Source organism: Hermetia illucens, chromosome 3, assembly GCF_905115235.1.
Source record: "Hermetia illucens chromosome 3, iHerIll2.2.curated.20191125, whole genome shotgun sequence".
Taxonomy (NCBI): domain Eukaryota; kingdom Metazoa; phylum Arthropoda; class Insecta; order Diptera; family Stratiomyidae; genus Hermetia; species Hermetia illucens.
Window position 1 is genome coordinate 160,616,668 of NC_051851.1, and position 18,870 is coordinate 160,635,537.

At 44.5% G+C, this 18,870-nt stretch overlaps 1 protein-coding gene across 4 annotated transcripts in view; it reads right to left on the bottom strand.

Moving 5' to 3' along the window:
• The window catches only part of LOC119650970 (beta-1,4-glucuronyltransferase 1), a 339,594-nt gene that overhangs the window by 18,019 nt on the left and 302,705 nt on the right, over positions 1-18,870 (bottom strand). The gene's annotated exons all lie outside the window — the stretch shown is intronic.

The window sequence follows — 18,870 nt, forward strand, 5'->3', positions numbered from 1 at the left end:
TTTTTTTGTTTTTTGAGGAGGTGGAAATCTTCAAAAAGACACTGGTTTGGACACACCAGCGTGTGGGATTTTTACCCACTAAAACCACCCCCGACTCCCTCCCTGCCCCGCGGAACCACCATAAGGTATTACATCACGGGGCGAAGTCAGCTCCCTCTAGCTTTGTCACCTTTCTTCTATACGCGGCGCACGTGACCGCGTTTTTCTCCTCTCCTCTGCTTTTCGCAGTTTATTTTGGATAGATGCGATCATGAAGTTTACCGCATCCCAATTCTCTTGATGTGCTAGCATTTTCAGCACCAGATTTTCTGGTACCAGCACCTTCACTAGAGTCTCCTCTAGATTCCTCCTTTCTTCCACAAATCTCGGACAGTGGAAGAATACATGCTCTGGGTCCTCTGGGACTCCATTGCAATCTGGACAGTCGGGTGAGGTCTCCAATTTAAACCTGTGAAGGTATTGGAGATATCCTCCGTGCCCCGTGAGAAACTGGGTGAGATTATAATTAATCTCACTGTGTCGTCTCTCCAACCACTCCTTGATGGTAGGAATGAGCCTGTGCGTCCACCGGCCCTTTCCCGAGCGTTCCCACCGCTCTTGCCATCTATTTATGGATCTCTCCCTTTCAGTCTTCTTCGTCCGCGACGAGGAGCAGATTGACTTTGCATTGTATATGTTCGCCATCTCATCTGCCAAGATGTCAATCGGCATCATTCCAGAGATGACGAATGCTGCATCATCTGAGACAGTCCTGAAGGCAGAGCATACCCTCAGGGCTGTCCTCCTGTGGACTGAACTCAGTTTGGTAGCGTTCCCTGACATCCACAACGCCTCCCTCCAAACTGGGGTTGCATAGAGCATGATCGAGGTCACCACCCTGGCTATAAGCAACCTAGAGGTATGCCGTGGCCCTCCAACGTTCGGCATCATCCTTGCCAGGGCCATACTTGCAGTGGATGATTTGTCGCAAACATACCGCACATGTTGCTTATAGCTAAGCTTCCTGTCTATCACCACTTCCAAGTATTTGATGGTCGGCTTGGAAGTGATAATATGATTCCCGATTCTAATGCAGGCGTAATTTCTCTTCCGGCGCTTAGTGATGAGGACCACTTCCGTTTTTTCCTCCGCAAGTGTCAGACCAGAGCTCTTTAGCCAACTTTTAACAGCACCGATTGCTTCACTTGAGTATAACTCAGCATCTTCAAGATGCTTTGCGACAACAACCAGTGCTATGTCGTCAGCGTAACCCACCACTGTGGCTTCCCCCGGAAGGGGAAGATTAAATACATCGTTGTACATGATGCTCCACAGTAGTGGGCCCAATACGGAGCCCTGCGGGACACCCGCGGAAACAACGTACTCCTGGGGTCCGTCATCGGTGTCATACCAGAGCCTCCTTTCAGTTAAATAGCTATCGATGATAGCAGCGAGATAGGCGGGAATACCAACCTTCGCTAAAGATTTCCGTATTAGATTCCAATTGGCCGAATTGAATGCATTTTTCACATCCAGGGTTACCACCACGCAATATTTGCTGGTACTACCCTTTCCGTGAATTGCATCTTCGGCCAAGCCAGTAACCAATTTGATGGCATCAATGGTTGATCTGGCTTTACGGAACCCATACTGCCTATCTGAAAGGCCGCCTTGACTCTCAACAACCGGGAGTAATCTATTATAGATTACCCGCTCTAACATCTTCCCCACCGTGTCCAAAAGACATATGGGTCGATATGAGGATGGTTCACCTGGAGGTTTACCTGGTTTAGGCAGAAGTACCAACTTCTGCCGCTTCCATGCCACTGGAAATATTCCCTCGGACATGCACGCTTCGAACAAGTCAGCAAACATGTCCGGTCTGGATTTCACGGCAAGCTTAAGGGCCTTATTCGGTACTCCATCCAGGCCCGGCGCTTTATTGTCTCCTATTCTACCGCAGATATCCAACAGCTCGTCTCTGGTGACTGGCGGAATTGCCGCCACATTCAGAGGTGGTTGGAATGTTTCGGTGCTCTCCTCTTGCGGGGGGAATAACCCCTGGATGATTTTTAGCAAGAGGGTGGGGCACGTGATCTGCGGAGATGAACGGCCTCTCAATCGTCCCATCACGATTCTGTAGGCATTCCCCCACGGGTTTATGTTTGCTTCTGAGCAGAGCTCCTTAAAGCACTCCCTCTTGCTTCGCTGGATGGCGAGCTTGAGGTTTTTGCGGGCTGCCTTATAGACGCGCTCTTTTTGCCCCTGTTCGACTCTACCTACCGCCCCATGAGCCACTTTTCTGGCTCGGTGGCAGGCTGATCGAAGGTCGGTCAGTTCATCATTCCACCAGTAGTTTGGTCTTCTACTGGGGAATGGACACCTTTTAGGCATGGACGCGTCACACGCTTTGGCAATGCATTGAGCCAGATGGACGGCTCTTTCCGTAGAGGTGCCTGCTTTATCAGGCTGATCTAACCACACCTCTATGAAGGTCTCCTCATCCAAAGATTTTGCAGACCAGCCTGAAATCTTTCTCGGTTTCGGGCATGATAGCTCTTTGGCCTGTGGCTCGACATATGTCTCAAAGAAGATTGCCTGGTGATCGCTGTGGGTGTAGCGTTCACTGACACACCAGGACATACCACGCGCCAGCGAAGGGCTGACAAAGGTCAGGTCTACAACTGAGCCTGACCCCCCTTTCTGGAAGGTGTTTACAGCACCTTCGTTAGCCAAAGCTATGTCCATCTGCGCAAAAGCTTCTAATAAACTGCGCCCCCTAGCATTTGATTCCCTACTACCCCACTCTAGGGCCCAAGCATTGAAATCACCAGCAATCACCTTTGGACTTCGTCCCTTCGCGTCGAGAACAAGATTATCAAGCATTTGCTCGAATTCAGACAGTGTCAAACTTGGCGGGGCGTAGCAGCTGTATACATATACACCACTTATTTTCGCCCACACGAAGCCACTGCCTGCCTGACTTGCAGTACATTGTATGGCCTGTCGACCGCAAGCCCATATCGCCGCTCCACCAGTCGAATCTTTGACCCATATGCCACCGTGACGGTGTCTATACGGTTCGCTTATGATGGCGATTTCCATCTCAGATTCGAACGTGGCCTGCTCAAGTAAATCCTGAGCGACCCTGCAATGATTCAGGTTTATTTGAATAAACCTCATTTTCTCATTGCAGTGAGCGCCTTCCTAAATTCTGGACATTTACCACTCCCGGCAATATGCCGGTTATCCTGTCCCTCTTTTACTTCGCACAATAGGCACTTGGGGTCCCTATTGCACTCTCTGGCAATATGGCCTTTCTCCCCACACCTTCTGCATCGATCGGCAATGCTGCTGGTGCATACCTTCGCGAAGTGTCCAAACATGAGGCATTTAAAGCACCTCTTCAGTGAAATTTGTTCCCTTAAACAGCAGACAACCCATCCAATCCGAACCCTTCCGGCAGCCAATAACATCTGTGCTGCCTCCGCTGGTACTCGTATTGTGGCTGTTTGAGTACCACCATAGGCTTTTCGTAAGCCCACAATAGACTCCTCGGTGAGTTCTTTCAACTTGAATTGCTCCTTCAGAGCTGCACAAATTTCTCCCTTCGATGTAACTTCATCGAGATCCTTACATTGAAGGTAGATATCATGTTTTTGGGCACGCACTGCGGCATTCTCCCCAAGTGAGTTTTTCACTTGAGTGCGAAAGTCATCAGTTTTGCCCACGCTGGATCTTTTCAGCTCGAACATGAGATCCCCTTTCTGGGTTTTTCGGATTCTGTTTACATTTCCGCTCAGATCTTTTAGGTCGGGATCCGCTTTGACCTTTTTGAGTATCTCCGCGTAGGACAGATTGCCCTTACTGGAGATAACAATTACATCTGGACGAGTTCGCACTTTTGCCTTTCGTTCCGCTTTTTTGTTGGTAACTTTAGTCCATCCATCGTTTTCGCTGGTCTTAGGCTTCGCAACGCTGATCGAGTTTCCTAGATTCGCTGTACGACCTGTTGGTGTTGGTTTTCAGGATGTCCTGTTCGGCTTTTTTTCTCTTAGGCGCCTGCTGGTTACTTAAAGGATCCCCCCCTTTTTCACGTACTCGCTTATTTCGCTGGGATTCGATAGTAGTACGATTAGGCGTCACTTGGGTCGCTTGTGATACTGTTGACACAGCGGGGTTCGGCGTGTTCTTATTATTCTTTTCCTCCATCTGTGATCTATTATAGAGAACTCTAATAGCCCTCACCATATTCTTTATGGTTTGGTGCACATTGTGCTTGTTCTTGATAAACTCGGACAGCTCAACTATTTTTGCCCCAAGCTGGGTGAAGGGTAATTCCTCCGGATCGGGACTCTGCTCCCTATAAGTCCCTGCAGGGTTACTCCTTTTACATGGTCCTTCACTTTTGGCCTGTACTTTATCCTTCATCGTCTTTGGTATTGGTGGAGATCTCAAAGTTGATGAGCTTCTTTTGAATGGATCTCTTCCTTGTTCCTGGAGCACCTCCTGCTGTCGAGCATCTTGAACATGTGCGGTGGGTGTTGTCACGGTTTTTGTTGTCCAAAAAGCTGCTTTTAGTTCATCTTTGTTTGGTCTTGTTATTGGTGTTCTCGGTAAAGTCGTACTTCGCTTGAATACTTCTTTCTCCAGATCTAAATCACTTGTAGCATTATATGCCAAGGTGGCCAAGTTGTCCATATAGTGAGTTACATCCTTTTACGTCGAATTTAAGGAGGGGATCCCCATACATGCAAAAGGGAGGTGTAAATTTTTTTTTATCAAATATAGTCATGTGGGGTAACAAATTAAAGGTCTCGGTTAGTACTTTTTGAAGCCAGTCTTAGTTTTGATATTTGTTGAAAAGCTGCGGAGTGTGGGGGGCTGAAAGTGATCAGTTTTGCAACGAACGCACTCTCAGAAACTAACCAACCGAAAAATCTGAAAAAAATCAGGAGACTGCCCCTATATGGTGCTTAGCTAGGCTCCGAAATACCCTACATACCGATACCTGTTCAAATAAAGTTAATAATAGTACATTACGATAATTTTTAGTAATTGAAAGGAAAACCCCTCTTAAGTTCACCTTAGGATCACAAAATTGCAGCAATATAGGCTACAGCATAGAGCATGGTCCTGCCAAATTTGGTCAAAATCGCACTATTACTAACAAAGTTATACTAGGTCAAAACTGTCGCTCCTCTGAAAATTCAAGACTATAAATGTCAATATCACTTGAAAGTGGATATTTTCACATAATATATGCATATTTTACGGGCTACATGCTAATGAGGCAAATGCACAGTCAAATCTCTTTATAAAAGAAATACACAAAACCTTTCGTACCTGAAGCGTCTAGCTTCCGGTTTCCCGACTTGTTATAATTCACCTCACGTACGTGAGCACCGCATTGACGAGGGGAACCACCTGGTATGTCAGTAAGGATTACACCCACAGCGACCACCGGGCACTTTGAACGCTTGAAGAAAGCGAGTAAAGATGCCGGGCTGGACGACGAAGGCGTTCAAGCAGGATATGTCCGCTCAAACTCTAGCGAGTCATGACGACCTGAATGGCACGGCGACCGAAATGGCATCGAGGATCACGCAATGGGTGACCAAGGCATGTGGCGCTACTATGCCCCGGAGGCGAGAGTTTGCAAGCAAACAACCAAACTATTGGTGGAATATGCGAAACCGCGGAGCTAAGATCGGCGTGCCATCCAGCAAGAAGGCAGTTCCAGCGTTCGAGGAGACGACCCAATCATAAGGTGCACGAACGGAATTATAGAACGTTGCGAGGCAGAATAAAAGAGGCCATTCGTAAGAACGAAAGAAATTGTTTATTCGACTGTGTGTGGATATCAACATAAACCCCTGGGGCATGGCCTACAGGGCGGTTATGAAGAAATTGCAGGGACAAAGGTCACCTCAGGTGACCTGTCCATGGCTTCTACGGAAAATTGTAACCACACTCTTTGCTCACCATAAGGGGAGCAGATATCAAACGGAGGTCCAATTCGAGGTGGATGTAATACCTCGCGTTACCGAGGAGGAACTTCGGAAAGTCTGCGGAAGAATCGGCGATGGCAAGGTCCAGAGTTTGGATGGCATCTCTAATAATGCGCTGAAGCTGGTAGTGAGGACCAGACCTGATTGGTTCATAAATACCTTCGAGGCGAGCATGGCGGAAGGCGTATTTCTTCCACAATGGAAAAGGCAAAAACTGGTGTTGTTGCCCAAACCCAGCAAGCCACCGGGCGACTCAACATCCTATCGGTCTATCTGTTTTTTGGAAACTATGGGGAAGATGTTCGAGCGCATCATCTATAATAAATTTCTCTCAATCCTGGAAGACGGGAATGGCCTTGCGGGTGAACAATATCGAATCTGCAAAGCTCGCTCTATGGTTGGCGCGGTGGAAAGAGAGGTGGACTTGACTTGAGAGGCAATGCTTTCTGGCAAGTGCTGTGTCGTGGTGACGGTGGATGTAAAATATGCATTCAACTCCGCCAATTGGGGCCACATTAAGGAGTCACTGGCCAGAATTAATGCGCCTGGTTATTTGGCTAAGCTAATCGTGGGTTACCTGTTGGATACAGCTCTCTGGTACGGGACGGACGACGGGCCCAATGAAAACATCATCACAAGGTCCGGTGTTGGGCCCTTTGCTGTGGAACGTGATGTATAACGGGGTGCTCTTGCTTCCCGTAGCAGAGAAGGCCACGTTGGTCGGTTCTGGCCGCAGTGATCGTTGCAAAACTCCCGGGGGATATGGAGGATAACGCCACTGAGATGGGCATGGCTCTAAAGTACTGGCTTGGGGGGCCGGCCTGAGCCTGGCGGAACATGGAGACAATCCTCATTACAAATCGCCGGAGAAGAAACACGATCAGTCTGCGGGTCGGATACAAAATACCTTGGCATGGTTCTCGTTGCTAGGCTGAGTTTCAAAGGACATATATCGCACGCCTGTGAAAAAGCTGTAGGGAACGAATAACACACTACATCCACGCTAGTTTTGACGCTTACACGAGAGAGCTGGAATGGATGTCTTTCTAAGATTTTTAACACCTCCGTGTATGAGCAAAATAAACATACGCAAGTTGAGAAGACAATGACAGCTCACAGATTTCAAAACTCAAAAACTAAAAAACAATTAGCCAGAGCAAGTTGACCATTCCATGAAACCCTTAAGGATCAACGGTAACAAGAGTTACAAACCTGTTTACGAGGTTTAGCGCCTACTGCATCATCTAACTTTATCCTACAAGAAGGTTGAAGGTCCCTTCAAGGTCAATGCAGCTGAGATAGCTAGGCAAGAAATTACCATGATTCCCACATGTACCAAACGCAAGTTGTATCCTACAGGTCAATAAGTCTGCTACTCATCCTCTCAAAAAAGATATTCGAAAAACTACTTCCTTCAAAAAACTCCCCACAACTAGTGGAAAGCAATGTAATTCCTCTGAACCAGTTTGGCTCTCGAGAGAAGCACGGCACAACCAAACAAGTGAGATGAGGAGTGCACTGGATGATAGGAAGCAATTTGTTGGATATGGGGTAAGCCTTCGACAAAGTGTGGCACGAAAGTCTGATTTTTTAAAGTAAAGAAGCTGCGTCCAGTACAGTTTCATGGAATTTTGCAATCTTTCCTCTTTGAACGCAAATTCAGGATTAAATACGTCTCGTCTCTCCCAGGTTACATAAAAATAACTTACAAATCCGCCTAGTATGATTTGAAAATTGGCTTATAGAATGGAAAATCTGCTCATCAGGTGCTAGAAAGAAGTGCGCATAGAACCCTATCGTAGTTAGCAAGGGTTTCAATTTCGTCAACAGGAATCAATTGCCAATTTCTCTATCTCTTTTATTCTACTATAGAAGGGGCATCAATCAAAAGAGATCGATCTAAATTTGCAGCGATCCAGAGTCCCCACAATACATAAGTTGGCTCTAAATAAAAGTGATCATAATCATTTTGAAACGGATATCTCAAATTAAATAACAAAAACCCCAAAATTGCTATCAGCTTCCGCAACGGTTAATGCCGATTTTTGTTAATCACGAAATCATTTATCAAAATTGGGAACCCATGAAATATTTATTAGAAGATTACAAGAGTAGCGTTTTTGATGGATGGTTTCGGCGGTCGCCCACTGTGACAATCATGACTCAAGTCTGTTTCTGTAATAAATTATGGAAAAAGTGGCACTCCCAGCTGCCAGTCGAATGTCATTTATGATTCTCTTTGATTTACGATGTAATATAAATGATAAAAATAGATATAACGATTTTCGATTTGACTATCTAGATTCACTGCCAAGGATCTGCAAGGAAACTGTCGTCAACTGGTTTGCCAATTTCGACCTCAAAGATAGGCCCCGCTTTGTGTGGGTCAAGTGACATGTTATTGGCTCCCATTTGGTGAATCTATACTTCAGTTTCGTTGTCATCACACTTAATGGTATGCAAGGGTAAGCCTATGACAGCAGGACCAGTCAAATATGCGCAAGAACTTCCACTCACACCCAATGCATGCAAAAATAAAACCAGGTGTTAAATACTACTTTCCGGAGAAGAGCCCCATCATGTCACAATAGATTACAAGTATTCAATCAGAAAAGTGATTAGCCACTCATTGTAAGCGCTAACAATCGAAATCACGCTTTGTACACATTTTGATACGACCATTATCATTTTATTAGCAACGGAATATCGTGATCATGCTCATGATTATCAATAGTTTTTGTCTGATAAGCAATTTTATACCAGTCGGATTCGCGGCCTAGAACGGATTGATTAAGCAAATGCGGGAAATGTTTTGCTTTGATAAGGGATGCATGAAAATTAACATTTTGGCATTATTGACACATATTTTTTGCAAGTATTCAGAGTGCTTGACATAAATCTTATCGAATTGAATGGCAATTTCTAGTGGCGTCAGCGATTGTGCGGAATTTGGAGTTATCTAAGGGGTTCGTTTCTCAAAACATGACCAGATTAAAGCTGCTTTTAGGTTAATCAGTGAATGAAATGTGTTGATAGTATGCAGTGATAAGGATCACGTTCCGAGAAATTTATAGAAGAAAAACTGACTAGTCATGAATGAAGCAATCTATTTTTCAGTATCGGAATCTGAAGATTGGCCGCAAGTTTACAGATAATCCGAATGAGACAGCAAATGTATTTCTGCATTTGTAGGTTTTAATCTATATTAATTTTGTCGCAGGATGCGGATACTATGGAAAAGTGAAAATATGCCACTAACAAAATAGACGATATACGACGCGGCCTCGCTTGTTGGGTGTTATTTGCTCCTTTGTACAGGGTGCGGCAGCATAACTTCCTTTTTTCAAAACTCAATAAAAACAATTGTATGCATCGGAAAATATTTATTTATTTTTTATAATGTAGGTACATGTCTAAAGTTTTTATTTACATTGTTTTGAAGATCAAATCTGTTAGGTGACGTCCCCCATTCTCCATACATTGCGTAAACCGATTTCTGGCGTTTGTCATGCCTCTTGTTAGCATAGCAGGTGTTATGTTGGCAATTTCTCCTTGGATGTTGGTTTTCAAATCTTGTAGAGTTCTTGGACGGTTCACATAAAAACGGGATTTCAAAAAACCCCATAGAAAAAAATCACAAGGGGACAGATCGGGAAAGCGTGCCGGCCATTCCAAATCGCCTCTAATTGAGATAAGGCGCTCTGGAAAGTGTTCCCTCAAAACAGCCATCGATGCTCTTGAAGTGTGTGCTGTTGCACCGTCCCCCAAATCCAAATTTTCTAGCCGTGGGAAAAAAAAATTCTGTAGCATGTTTACATACCGGTCCGAATTCACTGTCACTGTAACCTCATTTTCCTCAAAAACCCAGGGACCAATAATTCCAGCTGAGGAAATTGCACACCACACTGTGACTTTGGGTGAATGCAAAGGCTTTTGATGCAATTCTCGAGGGTTGGTGTCAGCCCAGTAGCGCATGTTTTGTTTGTTAACCGACCCACACAAATGAAAATGGGCTTCATCCCTAAAAAAAACAATAGCACCATCGGGAACGACATCAAGAAGAAGCTCACACGCGTTCATCCGAGAATTGAAGTCACGTTCTGAAAGTTCCTGCACTATCGCCATCTTATAGGGATGAAAATGAAGATCATCACGAAGAATTCTTCTCACAGAACGATCGGATAGTCCAAGCGCAGATGCGTGTTTGCGCGCAGAACGCCGTGGCGATCGCAACATTGACGCTCTCACTGCTTCAATGTTCTCAGGTGATCTAACGGGCCGAGGGACTCCAGTTCTTCCTCTTGTCGCACTTGCAGTTTGTCTGAATGTAGTGACCCATGTAACAATTGATTTGCGGTCTGGGACGGGAGCCAACGGGGCTAAATTAAAGCAATTCCGAAATGCAAGCTGTGTTGCAATACCGAACATCCGCTTGAAAAGTAAACCTCAACGGCAAAGGCACGCTCCTCACTATTCCAACGCATGATGGCGACTGAACCGTGTCGGGACAAAACTTTACAGTATCCCCTCTTGAACGAGACCACTAGCGCTCCGCTATGACATCAACTAACTGAGTGGCGCGCATTTTAAAAAAGGAAATTATGCTGCCGCACCCTGTATAAATTTGACATGGGTTCCACTAAGTCCTAAATTATCCTTCTTTTTTTCTTTTTCGACCTTTGTACTTTTCAATAGCGGGTCGGCTCGTCTAGGTGGGAGCAGCTCTTTTTCTCGATCATAGACTTGGGCCAGATGGAGTCGAGAGGCTCTCAAATCACTGTCTAAAATGTTGAACTGTCTCTGCTTCCTTTCCTAAGTCCGACAAAGGCTATTATGACGAATCTAGCAGGGCGTGACTACGGAAACTCCCTCAACGTAATGTAGTGGTAAGATAGTAAGGAATCATCATGCGAGTAGGTCGCAAGCTGTATTACCGAGTTCTATATTTTCTAGTTAACTTCTGGTTGAAGGTGATTCATTGTGCCCGCTTATCAATACAAACAAAACCTCTTCTTTTGTCTGGTAAACCACAGGGAAAACTGATCAACCAATAATAGCCCAGCAACATGAAGGCCTTTTACTATCGTTCTGGCTGATGGGGAAGTGTAGAGACCCTTGAACAGTTTAGGCGACACGCTTAAAATCACCTTCTTCTGGATTTTTGGGCATGGGGACATACAGAAGCATAAGCAGGCCAACCAACTGGAGTGGCTCCGCTCGTGACAGTCTCTCAGTGGCCCCAATCTGCGTCCCGCTGGCATTTGTAAGAGGCGGAATCTACCCGTACTACTCAGTAGCCGTTGACTTCATATGGCGAAGGCCCACTACCCACGCTAAATCAAAGAAGATCTGGCCCTCTAATAACGAAATTTGAAAGCTCTTGGCCCAGATTCGGGTAAGCGCGTGCAGGATTATAACAGTTTGCACCGGGCTCTGACCTACAGGACCATGCTACCAGATTTTAATGGCTTGGAGGGAATCCGTCATGATGATAATTTTGTTGAACTTGGCGTCACCTGATAGCTTTATGGGTTGCCAGAGAGTGAAGAGCTCGCCCGAGAGGACCGAAACTGTGGATGTCCTGAACTGGGAACAGCAGAGTGGTTCGAGCTTTGAATAAACCCCGCATCTTGAATTCACGAGGTCAACCGAATCATCGATTGCCAAAATTGTGATACCTAAGGTTTCCCATTTGTGGACTATCTCCTCACACCGGGAGACAAGGCCATTCCTGTTGTATGAGACTTCCTCCCCGTATGAATTTAAAATGGCAAAGTTTTCGAAAATGTTGCGGGTTCTATCCATAGCGTTTCCTATGATTATATAGAATTTGTTGAAAACTGCGTTTAATACGTCAGAGGCGGCGTAGTTGCCTTGGATGAGAGAGTAGAGAAGAGGTTTCAAGACTTTGGCATTTATAATTTTTCTATACGGCATTGTGTGATTGCTGCAGCGGCTTGTCGGCTAGAGCAAAGGCGACATTATTTGGGGTGGGTCTGGTGCGCCAAGACATCGCCCCAGGGAGGCGGCCGTGAAGGACTCTATCTTATTATCAAGTTTTTCGAGCATTAAGTTTGTTGAAGAGGTATAGTGCAGGACGGGTATGACCACCCTTCTATAAAGTTTGGGAGTCTCTCCCGGCCAGCTAGTCCTCGTCGTGGAATTTCGCACATTTGAAGCTTTCTTGACTTTGTTAGTGATGGAGTCAACAAAGTCCTTTACAGCCAGTGAAGCAGAAATCATTTTCCCCATGAAGATAATGGATTTTTTTTGTATTCAAGGAGGACACTGTTGATGGTTAGGCTAAGTACATCTGTTCGAGCCCTTTAGGAGGCGATGGTGCAGGATTTTTGGAGATTAACATGCAGTTTGAGTCTACTAAATTGGTTAGTGAAGAGAAACGAATGTTGGCGGAGAATATCTTCAGCTTTCTCCCTGGAGTTTCCCTTAGGAAATCATCCACATACTGGAAGATTTCCGCTTGGTTGGATCACTTTTGATGGAAGGCGAATGTGTAGTAACCGAAGAGCACCGGACTCAGAACACACAATTGGGATATGGCATTTTTTACCGAAGTCTGATGACCGTACATAGACAGTTTCATCCTGCACATTATTTTCCGAATCGATAGGATAATATCAGGAGGGAGTTTCATGTGTGATATCACACCCTCTTATAAGACTTACTGATGTCAGTGGATAAGCTGAGGTTTTCTACCTCGTCTCGATGGAGATGTGTAGATGAGCTATTTGAGGCGGCAAATAGTTGACATATGCCTCCCATAGACGAAGTAATGGTTGGCGAGAATGTAGTAGTCCTCGAGGCACTGATTGAGCCTGGCTTTCATTACGGAGCTTGGATAGGGATGAATCGATGAATTTATTTAAGTCATCTTTAGTTTGTTGTTGTCTATAGGTAGAATCGGGAACAGTTCGACCTCAGACGAGTCCTCCGAAGGGATTTGGTTGAGCCAGATCTAATTCAGCGCCACAAGAAGAACCTCTCTTGGCGCAGGGTTCAGGACGTAAATGTGTATGATTCCATCTGTGATAGGGGCAGACCGCTTTCTGTGCTTGAAAAAGACAATAAAACTCATTGATGGAGAAAAATTAAGTGACATAAGGGGATATCTGTGCCAGAGGGAAAACATCGGAACCGGTGTTACAATGGTTTTTCAGAGGCTCATGAAGTGGTGCTCCTTATGATCCGGGAGCAGTTTGAGTCGGTTTATCTAACAGTGTGTCCGCATAGCTCAGTGGTTAGAGCACTAGGCTGTCATACGGAAGGTCGCGGTTCAAATCTCACTGGTGGCAGTGGAATTTGCATCGTGATTTGACGTCGGATACCAGTCGACTCAGCTGTGAATGAGTACCTGAGTCAAATCAGGGTAATAATCTCGGTCGAGCGCAATGCTGACCACATTGCCTCCTAGTGTACCGTTACGGTTGAATGAAGTGCTCTAACACACTTCAAGGCCCTGATCCAATATGGATTGTTGCGCCAACGATTATTATTATTATTATTATCTAACAGTTACATTAAGAAATGTTCATCCATGTATAACACATCGCGAAGGCATGTTGCAAATTGCCTGTTGTGCAAAGGGAAGGAGGGGGTGGATCATCGGTAGATTGCAGGCAGCAACAGTAGCTGGTGCCCGGAATTTGTGAGAGCCTTCAATGCAAGTCGCAGATGAGGTTGATACTAATCATCCTCAACCATTGCCAGGCGGTGCAGGATATACTCTCGCAAACTATACGCAAAAAAAAATATCGATGTGGTCATAATTAGTGAGCCATATCGAGATGACTGTGGTGACATTTGGGTCAAAAATCGAACGGGTCATGCTGCACTATGGACTTGCAGGGAACAGTCTTTCCAGGAAATAATGGAATACCCGGAGTAAGGCTTCATTAGAACGAAGGTGATACAGCCCTGATTGGCACGGTCATAGAAAAAACCACCCAGATTACCCAATGGGTGACAAAAGCATGCGATGCCACTATGCCCAGAAGTCAACTGTTGGCTAGTAGGCAGCCCAACTACTAGTGGAACATCGAAAGAGCAAGTTTGTGAGCCGCATGTTTCCGGGTAAGAAAACATTTCCAGAGACTCAGGGACGCATAGATAGCTGCCAGGCCGTTTGAAGGGGGAAATTCACAAAACTAAAAGAAAATGCTTCAAAATCTTGTGCGAAGATGCCGATATGAAGCCTTGTAGTGGTTGTAGTTATTGCAACAAAACACCCAGAGGATGTGGAGGTTTACGCGACGGAGAGATTGAGAGCGGTAAAGACCTGGCTGGAAAAAGCCGGATTGACCCTGGCGGAAAAAAAGGAAGTGGTCTAAATAAAGGACTACAGAAAAAAAAACACCGGTGGATATATGGTTGTCTTTAAGCCGACTATCAAGCAGCTGGGGGTGATAATTAACGCCAACCTGAGCTTTGGGGGAGCAGCTAGAGTATTCATGCAAAAAGGAAGCTAGCGCCACTACGGCACTTGCAAGAATGTTGCCGAATGTCGGCGGGCGGAAAAACTGTAGAAGACTGCGCGTTATCTATGTGAGCAGAGGCGCACGCAAACTTTCAAAGACGGAAGCCCGTGAATTTGGTTTACCGACTGATGGCTTTGAGGGTTTGCAGTGCTTTCAAAACTACATCAGATGAGACAGTATTAGCTGTGGCGGGCATGATCCCAATCGATATTCTGGCGAATGAAATGAGTGTGCTATACCATGCAAGATGTATGGAGGGGCACACGGAACGCAGAAATGCTGCAAGGTCAGAGTCGCATGATCTGTGGCAACGCAGTTCGTACAAGTCTCCCAAGGGCCGCTGGACACACAGGTTCATTCCTAACAATAAGAGTATAGTTTGAGCGGAAAGACGGCAAGACTAACTACCACATTACCCAGTTCCTTACCGGATGCGATGGTTGTTATACCATTTAGGGGACTGAAACTAGAGAGACCAGGAGTGGTTTTTAGTGAGTACGAATCCCACACGCGTCCGCTCGAGCTCTATCGTTTGTGCGGCGGAGCAGGAGCGAACGTGCCTTTTAAAGATTTTTCACCTCCGTATACTGATTAGCTCAGTTTAAGATTAGCTCAAAAGTTTCTTGAAGAGTTGGCATAGAGTTCTAGAGACGATTTGTTTTCAGCAAATCCTGAATGTTGCATTCTAGGATCCGTACCATTTGTCAGGTTGATGAAATGCAAGTCGCTGTTGAGATTGTGAACAGTGCTTGTGGCCTGGAAGAAGACATCGGGTCTACCCTGTCTCGTCCACTGTGTTTTTTTGGGTGAGTTCATTATTACGACTTGGAAAAAGGTTTTAGTACCGCGCAACCCTTGGTTGGGATCGGCTTTGAAGTTCTTCAGATGTATCTGATCTGCGAGGACCGGACTTTGGACTCTAAGGATTTATCTGGATTAAGGTTATTGAAGAAGCTAAAGGGAATTTTGCTGGCCTCTCCTATGGTAGTGTTTTGAAAGGTCGCTAGTTGAATTAATGTTGTTATCACATCGTGCATGCGTGATCCGCGCACAAGTAACAAGATTTCTCATGGCCTCCCGCCTCACATTTGCCCACTTTGTAGCAGCTTAAACAGTGGTTTGGTCCGAACTCCCACACTTAAAGCATTGCTTCAGTTTTAGGATGAAGTATTCAATCCAAGTGTATCCGAAGACGTGTTGCGAAATATTAGCTCCGAAAAAGGCCAGTTGTGGAAGGAATCTATTATTGTTGGTTTTCAGGCTTCCTCCAGTTTAAGCTTGAGACCGTGGCCAGATTAACGTTCGAGAGAGCATCCTCGAAGATCTCATCCCCGTGAAAATGAAGGGGGGAGGGCCCTTTTAATAATTCTCAATCGATGGACGAAGTTTTGTGTCATGAAGACTTTTAGAGCGGTTTGACTTTAGAGTTTTGGACAAATCTGTTTGTGTTTTCACCACTGTCAAAGATTTTCGTCGTCCCGAATGCCTTTTATCTTGAGGTTCCTAGTCAATTCGAAGAACTTGAGCCCGTTCAGACACACTCTTCTGCCATCCTCGAGAGTGACTTTATCTACCACTACAAGGTAACTTTTCCTTAGAGTTTCGAGGTCATAAAGAATATAGTTCGGTTGGTGATTTTCCTGAAACTTCGGAAAATCAACTGTCAGCATTAGGAATTCTTTTTTGTTTGCGGCAAGGTGGAGTTAGCTTGGACTATTTATGGGATGGGGATATGGATCTATCACTGATGATAATCCACGATCCTTCTTCTTAGCTATGTTGCTCTTGGGCCTCATATTTACGAAGTCAGATTCCTGCGAAGAGAAGAGAGATTCGCTACTTGATCTAAGAAGATACTAGCCAATTTCCTTTAGATTCCCTGTTTTTTAGAACAACAAGATCCATATTTTATATACTATATTTCAAGAGACGGAAGAAATTACTGAAATTTTAGGAAACCACATTATTGTACTTCCCAAATAATCCTATGGAATTAATCATTTGTAAGATTGCTCGTTTATTCCTTAACGAAAGGTTATCCAGTTCTTCCTCTTCCGATTCGTTTTCCCACCCCATTTCTTTCCATGTGCCCCAACAGCCGGAATATCATGTTAGTGCTTTCAAGTCTAATTACTCTTTAATTTTTCAGTAATTCTATCAATAAATAATACAAGAAGTCCATAAAATCCGATACCACCTGAATTTTTCGATATTCTTCAATTATCTTAATTGAAGCTTCAGATACAGACAGAACTTGAGTTTCTTCCAACCAAAGAAAAATAAGGAATGATGTCCCATCTTAGAAGTTATACATTTAGAATGGAAAGGAAATGGATACGATCCCTTGGGATTATGTTTTCGTTGTTTTAATTGAAAACTGCGGTAAAGTTTACTAAGTCCTTATTCGGTTCTGTTTCATCTATTAATTTAATTAGAATTGCGGGAGGGATATTGAAAGCAAGAAATCAGATATTTTAATTTTTTACTAATTATGCAGTTTAAGATTGTAATGATAATCGAGGAAGAATACTTAGTAGGATGGTAAACCAATTGACCACAAAGGAGGCGGGTTTTGTAGTCGCAGGATAGTCCATTCCAGGTTGGAGAAATTTTTATCTGAACTAGAATTTGAGCCGGGGATAAAATTATTCGTACCAATTGCGAATCCTAGTTTTGGTTTACAGTATCACATTCGAACAAAGGTCAGAAACAGACGAGATTCAGTGTTATTAACCAAGCTATTTGGGTAAGGGAAGACCAGCACTTGACAACGCCATGGCACTTTTCTGGAATCAACTAGCCACTCACATGTCTCCAAAGTTATTTCGTTTGGACTAATTTAGTCTCTATAATTCAGTTTAATCAAGTAAATTGCGGGTTTCGGGAATCAATTGTTCCCTTTTTTGTTGTTTATTACTCAAACAATGAAGAAGGGAACAACTGGTACCTGAAATACGATATTTGTATGAATGACTAGTGACTGAGATGCTTAATCCTTTCTGCTTATTTCGTTTCAATTGTCGGCAGAGCCTTTCACGCTAAGGGACCTTCTGGTCGTCCACTCCACCCTTTCGGATGTTTGCCCAAGAAGTACAAACCTTTTCTGAATGATGCTTTAAAAGGAACCGGAACAAACATTTGACGACTGGTTATTGTATGTATCCAGTTTGACACTGTGATATGGCTAGTTACCAGCAATATGAGGGGGCGGAACCGTAGGTGGCTTGCTAGCATAACTTCCTTTTTCAAAATGCCTCTTTCAGTTAGTTGATATCATAGCGGAGCGCTAGAGGTCCTTTTTGAGAGGGACGGCACAGTTCAAACGTCATCATGCGTTGGAAAAGAGAGGGGCGTGCTTTTGCCGTTGAGGCGTAATTTTCGAGCGGAAGTTCTGTGATCGCAACCGCCTTTCAGTAAATCCTAAAGGAAGCTGAAATATACTTCCACAATCTGGCAACAATGGAGCGTAGGCTTCGTTGACATATTATACTCCACGCAGAAGTCGGGCGGAACAACATTTAAGTAGAGGCCATTTCTAAGATAAAATAGGCGTGAACAAAGACGTTTCTATTAAAAGACCTTCCCACGTTTGCCATTGAGAGATATCATATCTAAAAAGCTCGAACCAGAAAAATCTGAAGACGCATAGAAGATAGAACTCTTACCATTAGCAAGGATATAAAGTACGCCATTAACATCGTATAGTCTTATGTTTACTATTATACTATTCACTCTGTTAAAGCTACATTCATAGAGGGATGTTTTTGTGCTATTTGGCGTTCAAACAGCCTCCCATATTCCATCAATTCATAAGTTGAAGACTGCTGCCAGGTAAAGATGCTTTTTGTTGTCATATGTCTTCCTCGATGATTAACTACTTTACCGTAGTGAGGGAGCTACGTAAGGAAGATCTTCTTGGAAAGTAGAGCTGGAACCTGAAAGCAAGAGATAATCAAAACCTCAGGCCAAGGTGCTGAATAACCACAATGATTAAAATTGGTTGTGTCGAGATCAACTTAATTTCTCTAATAAAACAAAGAACATGGCACTCATTCATGATAAAACAGGACCTAAACTTAAAGCTTGTAGGTCTCAATTCGGACAGTGAAATGCAAGGAAGTCTCATGTCGGAGGAGACGGATGATAAGTCGATTTTGGAGGAAAATTCCAGGCACTAATGGAGCCAATGGCCACCACTAAAGTAGCTCAGGTAAATTTCCACCATGCAAAAGCTGCATCTGCAGTAATGGCAAGAGCAAGTTCCAAGGATAAAGTTGCAACAGTGCTGGCTTAAAGATACTGGGAATTCGCGGTCTACAAGGAGGAAGTATACAGGTCACGATGCTAGGGTCAACTGGGGGATCTGGGGAAGCAGCGACATCAAT